The following is a 13562-nucleotide window of genomic DNA, read 5'->3' as shown; positions in this document are numbered from 1 at the left end:
TCAGTTTGAATACACCACTCACGTATTGGGCAGCACAGGCTTAAAATTGGTCCCAGGCATGGAATGCCCAACCAACAGCCTGCAGAGAGGCAAGAGACAAAGGAAATTGCAGGAAGATTCTGTTTGTCCTCCACTTCTCAGTTCATGGTGCATGTTGACGGTGCTGGCAGAGCCTAGATTCTTCTGCAAACCCATTCACGTGGGAGAAAATGAGGTTTAGGGGTTAAATCCTGGGCTTTGGAATCAGACAGACCTGGCTTCCAATCCAGCTTTGCCCCTTATTAGGCAAGTCCCACAATGTCTCTCCCTTCAGTTCCTTCATTTGTAAGAGTGGAAATAATAATACGTTTCTCATAAGACTGTTGGGAGAGTCATATAAGCAAAAGCAAACTCCTCATTATTCTCAGCAGATGGTTTACATTTTAATAAATACAGCATGATGATCATTAACAAGAAGCACCATTATTACCATTATTAATAGAGAGCTTACTATTAAAAACTAGGACTTTCATTCAATAGGAGTACTGGTGTAAATATCACCCAAGCAAGCCCAGCTTGTTAAGGGGTCTGAGAGTAGGGAAGGGAGGGAAGGCAGAGCAAAGCTATCTCTGACAATCTATTTGTGTTTGGCTTTGTGGCTTGGGCTTTGTTTGTTTTTTAAGAGATTGCCTTAGAGGACGGGTTTTACAGCACAAAGAGATGACGAGGCAAAGGAAGAGCCCTGGAGTGAGACAGCGGCTCCATCAGCCCCCTGCCAGACACCATGTGCAGGCCCATCAAGCTTCTAAGAGTTGGCATCACAATTAGAGTTCATTCTACTGTTATCATTAGCATAATTATCACAATCATGATCATTGCTAATGAATGAAAGTTTAGAGAAGCCCATTCTAAACTCTTTTTATTGAATCCTAGCCTTTAAAATTATGCCTGAATAAAAGGGTGCTTTTCATTTTCCTGTCCCTACCCTCTCTCCCAAGCCTCTGTGTCCCAGACTGAGCAGACTGGGAAGATTTCCTGTGCTCCAGCCCCAGCCCCTCAGGAAGCAAGCTCCTGTACACAAAGGAGCTTAGGAGAGGGTGTGGATGGCTCAAAACAAACTCATCCTCTCCCCGGGAAACAGAACTCAGTATACAAGCTGTCCTGAGAGCCAACTCTCAATAATACCAACTTAGAGAGAACTTCTTTGGCACTGTTATAGGGCACTCAGCCCCTGAATCCCCTACCCTAACACAAAGTGAGTGCAGCTCACAGCACTTCTCCCATCTTGCCTTCAACTGTACCATTGAAGCATTAAGCCTAACCTCCCCACATCAGACCAGGAGAGACCCCTTGAGTGGAGAGATCATGTGAATCAAGAAGACTTTTCCATTCCCAAGAGTTATTAGCATATGGTGGATTTTTAATACAAATAACTAAATAAAAATCAAAGATAAGTGTTGGTAAGATTGTTAAGATATCGGAACCCTTTTACACTACTGGTGGGAATGTAAAATGGTACAGCCACTAAAAAGAAAAACAGTATGGAGGTTCCTTAAAAAATTAAGTAGAACTATCATATAATTTAATAATTCTATTTCTGGGTATATATCCAAGAGAATTGAAATCAGAATCTCAAAGAGAAATCTGCTCTCCCATATCACAGCATCATTCACAACAGCCAAAAAGGAAAAAGAAGGAAATCACCCTAGCTGGTTTGGCTCAGTGGATAGAGCATAGGCCTGTGGACTAAAGGGTCCCGGGTTGGATTCCGGTCAAGGGCACATGTTGGGATTGCAGGCTTGATCCCCAGTATGGGGCATGCAGGTGGCAGCCAATCAATGATTCTCTCTCATCATTGATGTTTCTATCTCTCTTGCCCTCTCTTTTCCTCTCCGAAATCAATAAAATATACATATTTTTTAAAAAGAAGGAGATCCCACCATTTGTAGCAACATGAATGTGCTTGGAAGACATTGTGCCAAGTAAAGTCAGTCAATCATAGGACTGACACTGCACAATTCCTCTTACATGAGGCATCTAAAATAGTCAGACATATAAAAGTAGGCAATAAAATGGTGGTTACCAGGGAATGGGGAAAAGGCATATGGAGAGTTGTTCAATGTGTATAAAGTTATAGTTATATAAGAGGACTAAATTTCAGAGGTATGCTGTACAACACAGAGCCTATTAATAATAAGATGTTGTGGACTTAAAAAAGTTTGTAGAGAGGATAAATATCATGTTAATTGTTCTTATCCCACACACACAAAAAAATGGGGCACAGGGAACTATTGGAGGTGATAGCTATATTTACCTGAATTGTAGTGGTGTACCATGAGTGTATGTCCAAACTCAAAAAATAGTATGCATTAATTATGTGCAGTTTTGCATACCATTGCACCTCAAAAAATTGCAGGGTGGGGAAAAAATATACCCAAGTACTACTATTGTATAGCAGTGTGTATGCATGTGGGGCAGGGAGGATTAATATGTTCTTTATAACCATTGACACTTTTATTAAAAATAATTTTAATCACAAAAAATAACAATTTTTCTAAAAGGCACAAACTTAAAGATTCTGAGATTCAGAAAGTTTAGCAAATCCCAAACAGAAGAAACCCATGCCAAGACACATCACAATCAAACTTTCTGAAAACTAAAGACAAAGAAAAAAAATCTAAAAGGTTGCAAAAGAGAAACAACACATTACCTATAGAGAAAAAAACAATTTGAATAACAGTAAATTTCTCATCAGACATGAGGAATACACAAAGGAAGTGGCACAACATGCTTCAAGTGCTGAAAAAAAAAGAACTGTCAACTCAGAATTCTATATCCAGAAAAAAATATCCCTCATGGATGACAGCAAATTAAAACATTCTCTAATGAAAGAATGCTAAGAAAGTTTCTCGTGAGCAGATCTATTCTAAAAGAATGGCCAAAGGTAGCTCTTGAAATAGAAAGGAATTGATCAAAGAAGGAGCCTTGGAAAATTAACCACCAAAATAAGGTACAAGAGAAAGGAGACTGTATTGATGTTGCATAGCCTGCAAAACAGAAATGCATGATGAAATGGGTGGATACTGGGATGACTCTCAATGCAGGTGTCCCTTCTGTTCCCTCTATTCTTACAAAATGTGCCATTTTTTCTCATATCAAACAGACTCACCTTTAAAGAAGTCCTCCGACAATGCTCTTGCCCCACCCACTTGGACTTCAGGAATGATGTTAAATGATGAGCATGTTCAGCCACTTTTGTTTTCTGTCCTTATATCCAAGAAGATCCTGGCCCTGTGTGCTGATCACCCAGAGTCATAGGCTGCCCTCATCTCTTTCTTCATGCGGAGCATCCCTTCTTCTTTTACTCTACCCTCACTCTGGTATCTCAGAGGCTGACCTTGTCTGCATAAAGAGACTTCCTGTAATATGACTAGGGATCCACTTGTTCCCCATCAAGGACAGAGGGCAAAAGAAAAGGTGGCCAACCCAGGAAAGTCCTGATTGGTGACAGGCAACTCCATCTCCCTGGCTTGAGGCTTCCCACATCCCTACACTACATAGGTAGACCAATGCCCTGATTTCTTTTGATGGGCATTTTAATGGAAATACAACAACAGAAGAAATGGGTATGGCAGGATTAGGAGGAAGTGGTGATCTTACCTGTTCCAACAAAAGGGCAGCAGTAATTAGAGATCCTTCCAGATGCCCTGGGAGCCTTCAGGGTCAGATGCCTGAGGAGAACGCCTCAATTGAAGAGCATCTATGGCTGAACTCCAGAAAGCACTGACCTTCCCTGTGGTAGGACAAGACGCTCTGCCCTTTTGATGACGGAAACAGATAAAAAGTTTTTCCATCTTCCCAGAGTGCTCTCAGTTCTCCCAGAAGAAGCAAATTCAGGGAAACCTGGCACTGGGCAATTTGGCCAACCTATTAGAGAATTGAAGCCAGTCATAAACAGAGACCTGAGAATTCACCCTGGGATAGTGAACTTCTATGTGATTGTGGCAGAAAATCCTCAGAAAATATTAAACCCAATTGCCTGAACTCTGTTGAAGACCCCTGTTGACTATTCTGCAAACACACCTTCTGCTTCACTCATCTCATGGCTTTGGGGAGAGGGAAGCAAGAGGGTCTTTTTATTTGTCCCCAGTATCTTCACAGCTCTGAGACACAGAGGGCCCAGGTCAACATGGCCCTGCGGTGGCTGGTGGCTGAGATGAAAGCTGACATTATGCTCAGAATGTGCAAGTGAGGCTGGCTGCTGAAGTTCTAAGTATGTGAGAGTCTGCATCCAGCCATGGCCAATGGCTTGCTCTTAGTTTATATTTTCTAATAACTTGTAAAATGTCAGATGTGTGAATGGTCAGCAGGGTCCACAGATAGCCCTGAGACATTCATCTCTACAGCATGTGTCTTTGGTTCTCTTCACTTCACTCTAGCTGCCACTCTCAGAAGGGAGATGTGGGACAGTCTGCTGAATAAGCTGGAGGTGTTTGCAGGGAATCTGTATACTGTCAAGGACCTTCCTCTGTGTCTCCAGACCTTAGGTTCTGGGACTTGAGTCTCAGGGGAAGATGTGAGGTTGCTGTCAATTTCTGAACTGTGGACTTTTCTCCATGTGAATGCAAATTTTCAAAAAGTGAAGATTTTCCTGGACTGTGACCTAAAAGCCACTTCTTTTATCAATGACTTTGATGGTTTTCATCTAAGTACACACAAATGTGTCTGCCTCCAAGCCTTTGCTCAATCTTCTAACTGGAGCCCAATAGACAGTAAGAGCATGGAACCCATGAAGAGCTGCCACAAGGAAGCTACAAATATTCCAGTTTGGCCACAGTCCCCTCAAGAAGACATGCAAAGTCTATCCATAGAGCAAGAACAAGTGGGAGAAAACTACTGGCCAATATATTCCCAAGTTCTGAGATTACCAGAGTTTATCAGAGGCTGCATCCCTGAACTGCTGCTTGGAGATTAATCCAGTGCCTGTTTCTGAAGTGCCTGGCTTGGGACAGTGTACAATGTCATGATGTGTAGGTGACTAGAGAACAAAACACAAGTCATCACATTAAAAGTCCAAACACCAAGCAAGGAAGATGACAGATAACTGAATTAGGTTTCCAATTGAAAAAGTCAGTGGAGGAATCAGATATAAAAACACATTGAAAGGAAATGAAAAAGTTCATTTGTAAAGAGTACAGGGAAACCATCTTCAGGACACATTCCTTAAACAGAGAATAACTATTTAATGGAATAAACTGCAAAATTAACAAAGTCATAGAAATTACAAAAATGCTATAGCTTTCGGATGTCGACAATAACATCCCAAACCATAAATGTTAAATTCATCAGTGTCAATTTAAAATACATTCCCAAATCTTGATGGAATCGCAAAGTATCACTGAGCTCTCTAAAATTCTTAGATGTATAAAAACATAGCCTTCACATGCAACAAAACACACGTGTGACAAGCCATGACATACCCTGATTGGATACACACATGTCCAAATCCTTCTCCCACCTCCCCAGAGTGTGTCCTTTCCACTTAGTGTTTATTTCTCTTGAGAAGACATTGGAACATTAAGAAGAAAATGTCCCTTGTACAGGAACAAGAGATGGCTTTTTTTGTAACAAGCTCACCACCACTCCTGTGGCCTCACTCCTTTCCCTCCTTGCATGTTTGAAGTCAGAGACCAGCCATCACACCTTGTGAGCTCCATCCAATCCATTGACAAGAGGGTCTGGCTGGGGCCACGTGACTGGCCATACTCAGCAATGACACGCACAGGCCTCAGGCTCTGGAATTCAAGCATCTGAGAATTGTAAGGACTATTCAGAATGCTGGCTGGTTTGTTCTGTAAGTGGATTCCTGGGCAGCCCAAGTATGACAGCTGTTCAATGCCAGCCTAAGGGGATTGAGCCGAGATGAAAGGGTAAATGAGTTCAACCAAGCCTCATTCTGCTATTAGAAAGAAGAAAAGAGAGAGCTGCATTTGGCTTCACTTTGAGCTACTTATTGTATTGCGTCTGGAGGGCTGTATTTTTTTTTTTTTTCTGGAGGGGAGCCATGGTCATATTAGGGGAAAGAGTTACATTTTGAGAAAAAAAGAATCAATTATTAATGAGGCAATCAGAACGAGTTCCAAGAAACCTAGGGCCCAGCTGGAGCCCCTGGCATGTGTAATAACTTTACCCCAAACAGAAATCCTTATCGGAATGCTCATCCCCAAAGCTGCCTTTTCATCTCAGCGGCCACCAACAGGCCAGCAGCTCAGCAGCTTCCATTCATTTCCGCTATCACTGCTCATCTGGACGCTTCAGCCAGGACGGGGACCAGGGGCTCGGTCTCTTCTGTGGGTAATTTACAATCACAAAGGCCAGCTTCCTTGAACCCAAAGGGTGGGGCAGAGGAGACTGAGGAGCAAGCTTCTTTCTCTCCCAGAGAAACAAAGGGGTTGGTGAGAAACCAGACCAGAAGTGCTGTGAACACCTCAGCTTTGGCTCCAGCCAGAAATAACCATGAGAGTCCAGAAAGTGAGCAGATGGGGACACACCTCTGGCTGCACTTGGGGGCAGCTCTCAAAAACCACCTGGAGGTTCCTGAGGCCCAGATAATAACTATGAAACTATTTCCTAAGCTGGTATCTGAGCACCCTCAATGGTTGGTGTAAGTGCCAAGAACAACGCAGGGGCATAGCCTTCATGGAGCAGCCCCGCCCCTGTCCGCTGACTTACTGGCCTTCACCAGACAGAAGAGATATGTGAGAGCCCACTGCCCAGAACAGCCCCCTCTGGGAGTCCTTCTCTTTCCTGAAATGATTCCCAGACTCTTGAACTCCTCTCATCATAGGAAAAGAATTTCTAAACCCAGGACCTTGAGGGGTAGATCCTTTGGTTAAGTACAAAAAGAATAATTTGAAAGGGAAACAAACCGAACTTGCCAGACATAGTAATAACATGTTAGTAAGAGGCCTTGTGTACATGTCATCTCATTTAATACTCCTGTCACATATTGGAGGTCAGTGTTTGTTGGGTTTTGTTTTGTTTTGTTTTGTCTTTAATCTCTGGTGGTCAGAGAGATTAAATCACTTGGTCAAGGTCATGAAGCTAGAAAGTGCCCAGGTTGAGATCAAACCTACGTGTGGTTAGCGTAATCGCCTGGAAATATTATTTTAGTATAACCTTTTCTCCTTTCTTTTCTTTCTAGTCAAACTGGCCTCATCTGGCATCCTGACTCACCTCTCTCTATCTCGCTTGTAGGACCACCTCCTTAATCACTAAGCCCTCAGGACAAGGAATTTCTGATCAGCATCAAATAAGCTTCGGAATAGACGTCTCCTGGGGTCAAACTAGAGATGACATCTAGGCCTCAGTTGTTTCAACTCAGAAGAAGAAGCTCGGCCATGGCAGACAGCAGGGCCAGACACAATGACTAATGTCCCCCTACCCTAGAGCCCACAGTTGAAACCCAGAAACTGGGCAACCGCCCTTCCTGAGGTCCTATCCACATGGCTTCTGTGCACACAGTCTGCTGTGGAGCTTTTCCAATCTATTGGGGAAGATGAGAAAACCCTCAGCTGCCAGCTGAGTTACAAAAGAAGTTTGTCTTTGATGAGGGAGCTTTTTCCACATTCTCTGTCCTTTCTCCTCCTCTGTCCCCTTTTCACCTCTAGGGGATCCAGGCTACCTCTCACTATGGTCATTTCTCCTAGAGCACATGTGTCAAACACAAGGCCCGCGGGCCAAATCCGTCCTGCCAGGCCTTGCAATGTGGCCCGCACCGCGCTGTCATCACTGCACTCCGCTGCGTTTCCATCACAATGACAGTTTATGACTGTTCAGTAAACCATTCGGCCCGCGATTTAGGCTGGATTTTAGATTTTGGTCCCTTCTCTGATTGAGTTTGACACCCCTAGAGCTAAAAGGAAAGACCACTGACTAATTCATACTAACGTTTACAGGATTACAGACATTCGTCCTTACAATAAAAAAGAAGTACATTTCTAAGGATAAGAACAGTCATTGTACATCTGACTAGGAAATGGGATATATTTTCAGGAAGAGATCTTTCTAGCATTCCTGAAAACAAACCACAAAAGTAGATGTTTTTTCATATGTGAGATTAAACCAATACAGACATACTCACATACAACTGCATATATGCACATGCATGTGCAGAGACATAAACAACTAACAAATAGTAGTATCTCCACTCCAACTCAATTGGAGTTGGAGTTATCACATACTGAGTGGCTACTCTTGTGCTGAGTGCCTACTCTTGTGTTGGGGACCATGAATTCAGGTTGTTAAAATAAGGAGCCTTAAGAACCTGATAATCTGTCTGAGGTTAGGCATGCATCTAAAGACTTCATTAGGGAAACACCATAAGCCCAGTCCAGTGTAATTGGGGTTCAGTTAATAACCTTGTTCAATAGGGAGTTCCCCTCTTCCTCCCCTACCACAAAACAGGGATTGAGGAAATACAAAATAAAATTTTTGAACATTACAGCAAAGCACCAATCCTGGTCCATCCCAAGGGAAATGGAAGGGGAAACAATCACAGAGCTGCTTTATTTCAACACATGAGCTATTAGAATTATATTTCCTAAAGCCAACTCATTTCCAGACACAAAAATGTGTGCCCAAATATTTGGTGAATGAATGAATGAGAAAATTATAGAACTCAGGATGGGCATCAGGCCCAATTCTTTTGTGTCTGTTTGGTGGCCTTGTACAAGTCCCTCAGCCCTCTGCTTCTCAGTGGAGGGGAGAGCGATGTCTGCCCTTCTTCCCACCTCTCAGCACTCCTGGGAGCATTAGAGGAGCTCATGGCCTCCTGAGCATTTTCAGAGCACAAAGCATTCTGCAAGTTCAAGGGTTGTTATTATTCTTGTGCAGATGTCCATGACAATCCACGGCAGTTCTTGTGGGGAAATTGAATCCATTCCTGATTATGTATATTAGAAAGAGGAGGGAGAGGAGGCAGTGCTCCCACTGCTATGATTTTAAGTGCGTGTGCATGAAATTATACATAAAACCTGTTTGCTGCAGGCTAGTTCTGGCCTGACTTGCCCACTCGGGTTCTGGGGCTCCCTCCTCCACTGTTTGCTGCTCAGCTCATCAATCATCAACCATCAGAAACCAGAACCAGAAATGGAGCCTGTAGGAGGCTCTTCTCTCCTGCAGCCTCAGCCTGTAGGGCATCTGATCACCCCTACCTCTATATCCGCCTAAGTACTCCATACCTAACAAATCTCCCCAGTTCAATAGCCCCTCTGGATGGCCAACCACCTCAGAGGCCCTGCCCCCTGGCCAGTTCTGCTTGTTAGCATGGCTGTTTCCTTTCAGGGAAGTGGTTGAGATGCCTCTGCTCCACAGGATGCACATTTTAGCCCAAGATAAAGGCTGCTCAACAGCAGCAGCAGCAGCAGGTGTGCAAAAGCAGAGGCTGGTCCAAGTTAAGATTGGAGTTCACCTTTCTAGCAATGTGATACCCTCCCCCCGCTCTGGGAGACAGCAAAGGCACTTGGCATTTGGCATTTTTGACTTCCCCCAGCAGAGCCTCGTTCTGCGTGTTCCTCTCTAGCTAGCATCTATCATGATTGTTAAATGCAGTGCCGTCCTGGAGAGACTCGCCTTTCAAATACAAGTGCCACAGTTTAGGAACATCGTGTCCGGAGACATCCGAGAACACTGATGTAACAATGGCTCTGACCTCATGTTTCTCTCTTTCTCTCTTTGTACTCACAAGTTCTGCTATTATGCCTCTGAGCTAACGCAATTCTGAAAAGCAAAACAATATCAGCCTGGTCGGTGTGGCTCAGCCATTCAGCAACAACCCAGGAACCAAGAGGTAACTGGTCAGTTCCTGGTCAGGGTGTAGGCCCAAAATGGCAGCCAGGTCCCCGGAAGGAGGCATGCAGAAGGCAACCAATCAATGATTCTCTCTCATCATTGATGTTTCTATCTCTCCCTCTCCCTCATCTTTCTGAAATCAATAAAAACATATTAAAAAAAAAAACAGTATCATGTTTTATTATAAATGTGTCAGGCCCCTCGCTGGGTCCCTTCTTGCCTTCTTTGTATAGGTATGCTGGGGTTCTTACCCAGTAAGCACTCAGGATGGATTTACTGAGAGCCAGATAAACAGCAAATCAGCAGTGGGAATGGAAGGGGTGTCCTGCCCTCCTGACACAGATACTAGAGCTAGCCAGGATTCCTTGAACACGTGTGACTAGTAAGAGTATTATGTCCATAATCTCATTGAAGACTCCTCCCAATAGCCCTATGAGATACCCCCAGTGTTGAAGAAACTTAAGTTTAGAGTATTTAATGTGCCCTAACTAGTGGAAAGGCTGATATTTTAATCCAGATCTCTGAGTTCTATGCCCATAGCTTAGACACAGCACCTCTAAATCGCCACATGAGAAAACTAGGGAATACTGAAGGGCCCCATACAACAACTGTTCTTCATCCCTTCATTTTTTTTTAGTCTATTTTGAAGAAGTGGCATTAGAAGTTTAAGTTTAAAAAATTTGGCTCTCAAAGGAAATTTCAATCATCATGCTGGTGATATTTGGTTCTGTTGACTAATGAGTTTGCCGACCACTATTCTAGGACTGGGTTCCCAATGTTCCTTCCACGTTGATGTGCCCATTATGCCCTCTATGTTTTTTCACTTAATTAACTCACCCCTAATGCTTTGGCAGGGCCAGACCAAATGATTTCACGGCCTTTATATGGCCCTCAGGCCTTAGAAGGCCTGCAGGCTGGGTGGACTTCTGCTTTTTAGTAATAAAACACCAGGTGTGAGCACTCCAGAGAGGGCAAGACCAGATGTTTCTCAGTCTTTCCAGGGGGAGGCGCTCTCCTAAGTACAGGATGGTGACACAATGTAGGGAGTTCCTGGAATTCGGAGCCAATGAACACTGAGTAAGGTACATGTGCCTCTGATGGCTTTAAATGCCAGGCTTGTTTATAGACCTCTGAGCAGAAAGCTCAGTTGGTGGATTAGCTCTCTGACACGCTCATATGCACATGGAGGGAGAGATCTTTTTTCAGCCATGGTTCCTCCAGCCCTAAAAACTTAAAACCCAATTCCATTTGTTCTTTCACCCCAATACATAGATGAACACACAACTCCAGTTAAAATATGAGTATAAATCCCATGGTTTCTTGCTGCCTACAAGACAAGAGAGGTCCCAGTTGATTTCAATCATTTTTAAATAATAAAAACCCTGCCTTACATGTGTGTAATATTATACCTTTTTAAACATCCTACTATCCAGTGTTCTTTATCCTCACAGAAATCCTGGAGGCAGGTATAAATGACCCAACTGTCCCTATTTAAAGGGGAAGGAAACAGAGAAATGGGGAGGTGAAGCAATTTAGCCTCAGATCAGACAGTGATACCTAATAATGTCTTTCTCTGTGTTGCATTAACCATTCATTCTCCACAGCCTCCCCCTAAGTTAAGTTCTCCCAGGGTCTGAATCAAGGAATACAGACGTAAAGGGATATAGTCCCATCCTCAGATTACATTCAATTACATGGACAAAAGCCAAAGACCTGAATTAGCCCAATCCACACCTGAGCACATGTGCACTAGACACTCAAGTACAAAGGGCAAGAAAAAGCAGGAATGTTAACCTATGAAGAAATAAGAGATTAGGGATTTTGGAGATGGATGGTGAATTCTCCAGACCTACAGTACAATACAATAACCTTTAGCCATGCATAACAACAAAGGGAAGTCCAGATTTTATAAAGAAATCATGGTATTTATTCCAGTTGTATAAGACTGGTTCACTATTCAAAAATCAATCAATGTAAACCACCACATTGGAAAGGAAAAATCACATGATCATGTCAATCAATGTGGAAAAGGCATTTGACAAACTCCAATACCCATTCATGACAAAAACTCTCAACCAACTAGAAATAGAGGAGAATTTTCTCAATTTGATAAAGAATATCAACCCAAAATCCTACAGCTCATATGAGCTAAGGAAAAGTAGAGAAATATCCCACAGAGCCCTAGTCAGTTTGGCCTCAGTTGAGGTCAATTTATTGCTCTGAAAAGGGTGGGGGCGGGTTATTGGGTCTGAAGATGAGCATAAACCTTAGGATCTACTGTTCCCTCTGGTTGCAATGCCTTCCTCAGGTCACTCAGACTTTCCTCCAAATACCACGATGTGGCCCAGAGAGAGAGAGAGAGAGAGAGAGAGAGAGAGAGAGAGAGAGAGAGAAGACAAGAGAGAGAAGAGAGGCTCAGATCAAGGTGATACCAATTGATGTTGTCTGTCCTCTAGGGCAGCGTTTTTCAACCGCTGTTCCGTGGCACACTAGTGTGCCGCGAGATGTTGCCTGGTGTGCCGTAGGTGCAGACAAGACAAGAATTTTATAATTTTTCACTATTTTGTTTACTTAATATTTCATAATAAAGTAATTATAAAATACTTTCTTTGTGTTTATTTGATTCCTATTCAAGAGAATTACTTTATATATAGTCAATATAGGCACAGAGTTAAATTTTTTAACATTTTCTAATGGTGGCGTGCCTCGTGATTTTTTTCATGAAACAAGTGTGCCTTTGCCCAAAAAAGGTTGAAAAACACTGCTCTAGGGCTCTATGGTTCTATGGCCTTAGGTGCTCTCTGCCCGGTATAGCCAGCCCCATACCTAGAATAAAAGAAGAGACTTCACCTAAGCCTGAACAGCAACAATAGATGTGGATATCAGAGATAGGGACCTATTGGATCTTGAAGGCAACCAACCAAAGCTGTCTAAGGCTGGAACAAGTGACTTGACCTAGAGAAGCTGTTTCTACTGACAGAAAGCAATAATAATTGCTTAGCCTTCAGGAGATGAAAATGTTGAAGCTCTTCTTTTATAATTACCAGAATTTAATTCACTGTTTTCCATCTTGCATTGCCATACTTGAAATAAGGTTCTTGTAGGAGATGATTTAATAAGGCATTTGCCTTTGGATCCCTGACTTTTGTTCTACTGTGCCACATTCACATATACTGAGTTCCACCTCCATGGAGAGTAGTCTGGGCTTGAAGAAATATATATATGACTTTTATCATTGACATGTCAGAGTTTCTTGAAAAGCTCACAAAAAATAAAACACACGCTATCTTGTACATCCTTTCCAAATTACTGGTTTGGAGGAGAGGGATAGGAGGTAGGCAGTGGATATAATCTTCTCCCTTTGGTAGATATAGGAAAGTAAGACATGGGGAGAAGGTTAAGATATTTGCAGGGGAATATCAGTGGCAAAGCTTAAAAACAGAAATGGCACTCTTAATTTGAAATCAGCTTTCCTAACAATTGGTCTTCGTCTTTCTTGATTCGAATGTACTATTTCTTTTCTAAAGAGTAGCACTTTAAACATTCACTTTCTCTGGAACATCCATTCAAATCCACTGGTGAGCCCACAGGATAATAGCCCAGAAATCATTTAATGAGATCTGGACCATTTTACAAGGCATGCTGAGTTTCCATTTATTGTTGCACTGCATTCAATGTGCACTTCTCTGATTTTTCCTTTTTAAATAGAGGGGTTTTTTAAGTTTGTTTTT

The 13562-nt window shown here is 42.8% G+C and overlaps 1 protein-coding gene across 2 annotated transcripts in view; it reads right to left on the bottom strand.

The window, feature by feature from the left end:
- Window positions 1-13562, bottom strand: part of SORCS3 (sortilin related VPS10 domain containing receptor 3) — a 481307-nt gene that overhangs the window by 413703 nt on the left and 54042 nt on the right. The window lies entirely within an intron of this gene.

This window comes from Pipistrellus kuhlii, unplaced genomic scaffold, assembly GCF_014108245.1.
Source record: "Pipistrellus kuhlii isolate mPipKuh1 unplaced genomic scaffold, mPipKuh1.p scaffold_m20_p_15, whole genome shotgun sequence".
In the NCBI taxonomy this organism is placed as follows: domain Eukaryota; kingdom Metazoa; phylum Chordata; class Mammalia; order Chiroptera; family Vespertilionidae; genus Pipistrellus; species Pipistrellus kuhlii.
This window is presented reverse-complemented; position numbering and strand designations above follow the sequence as displayed.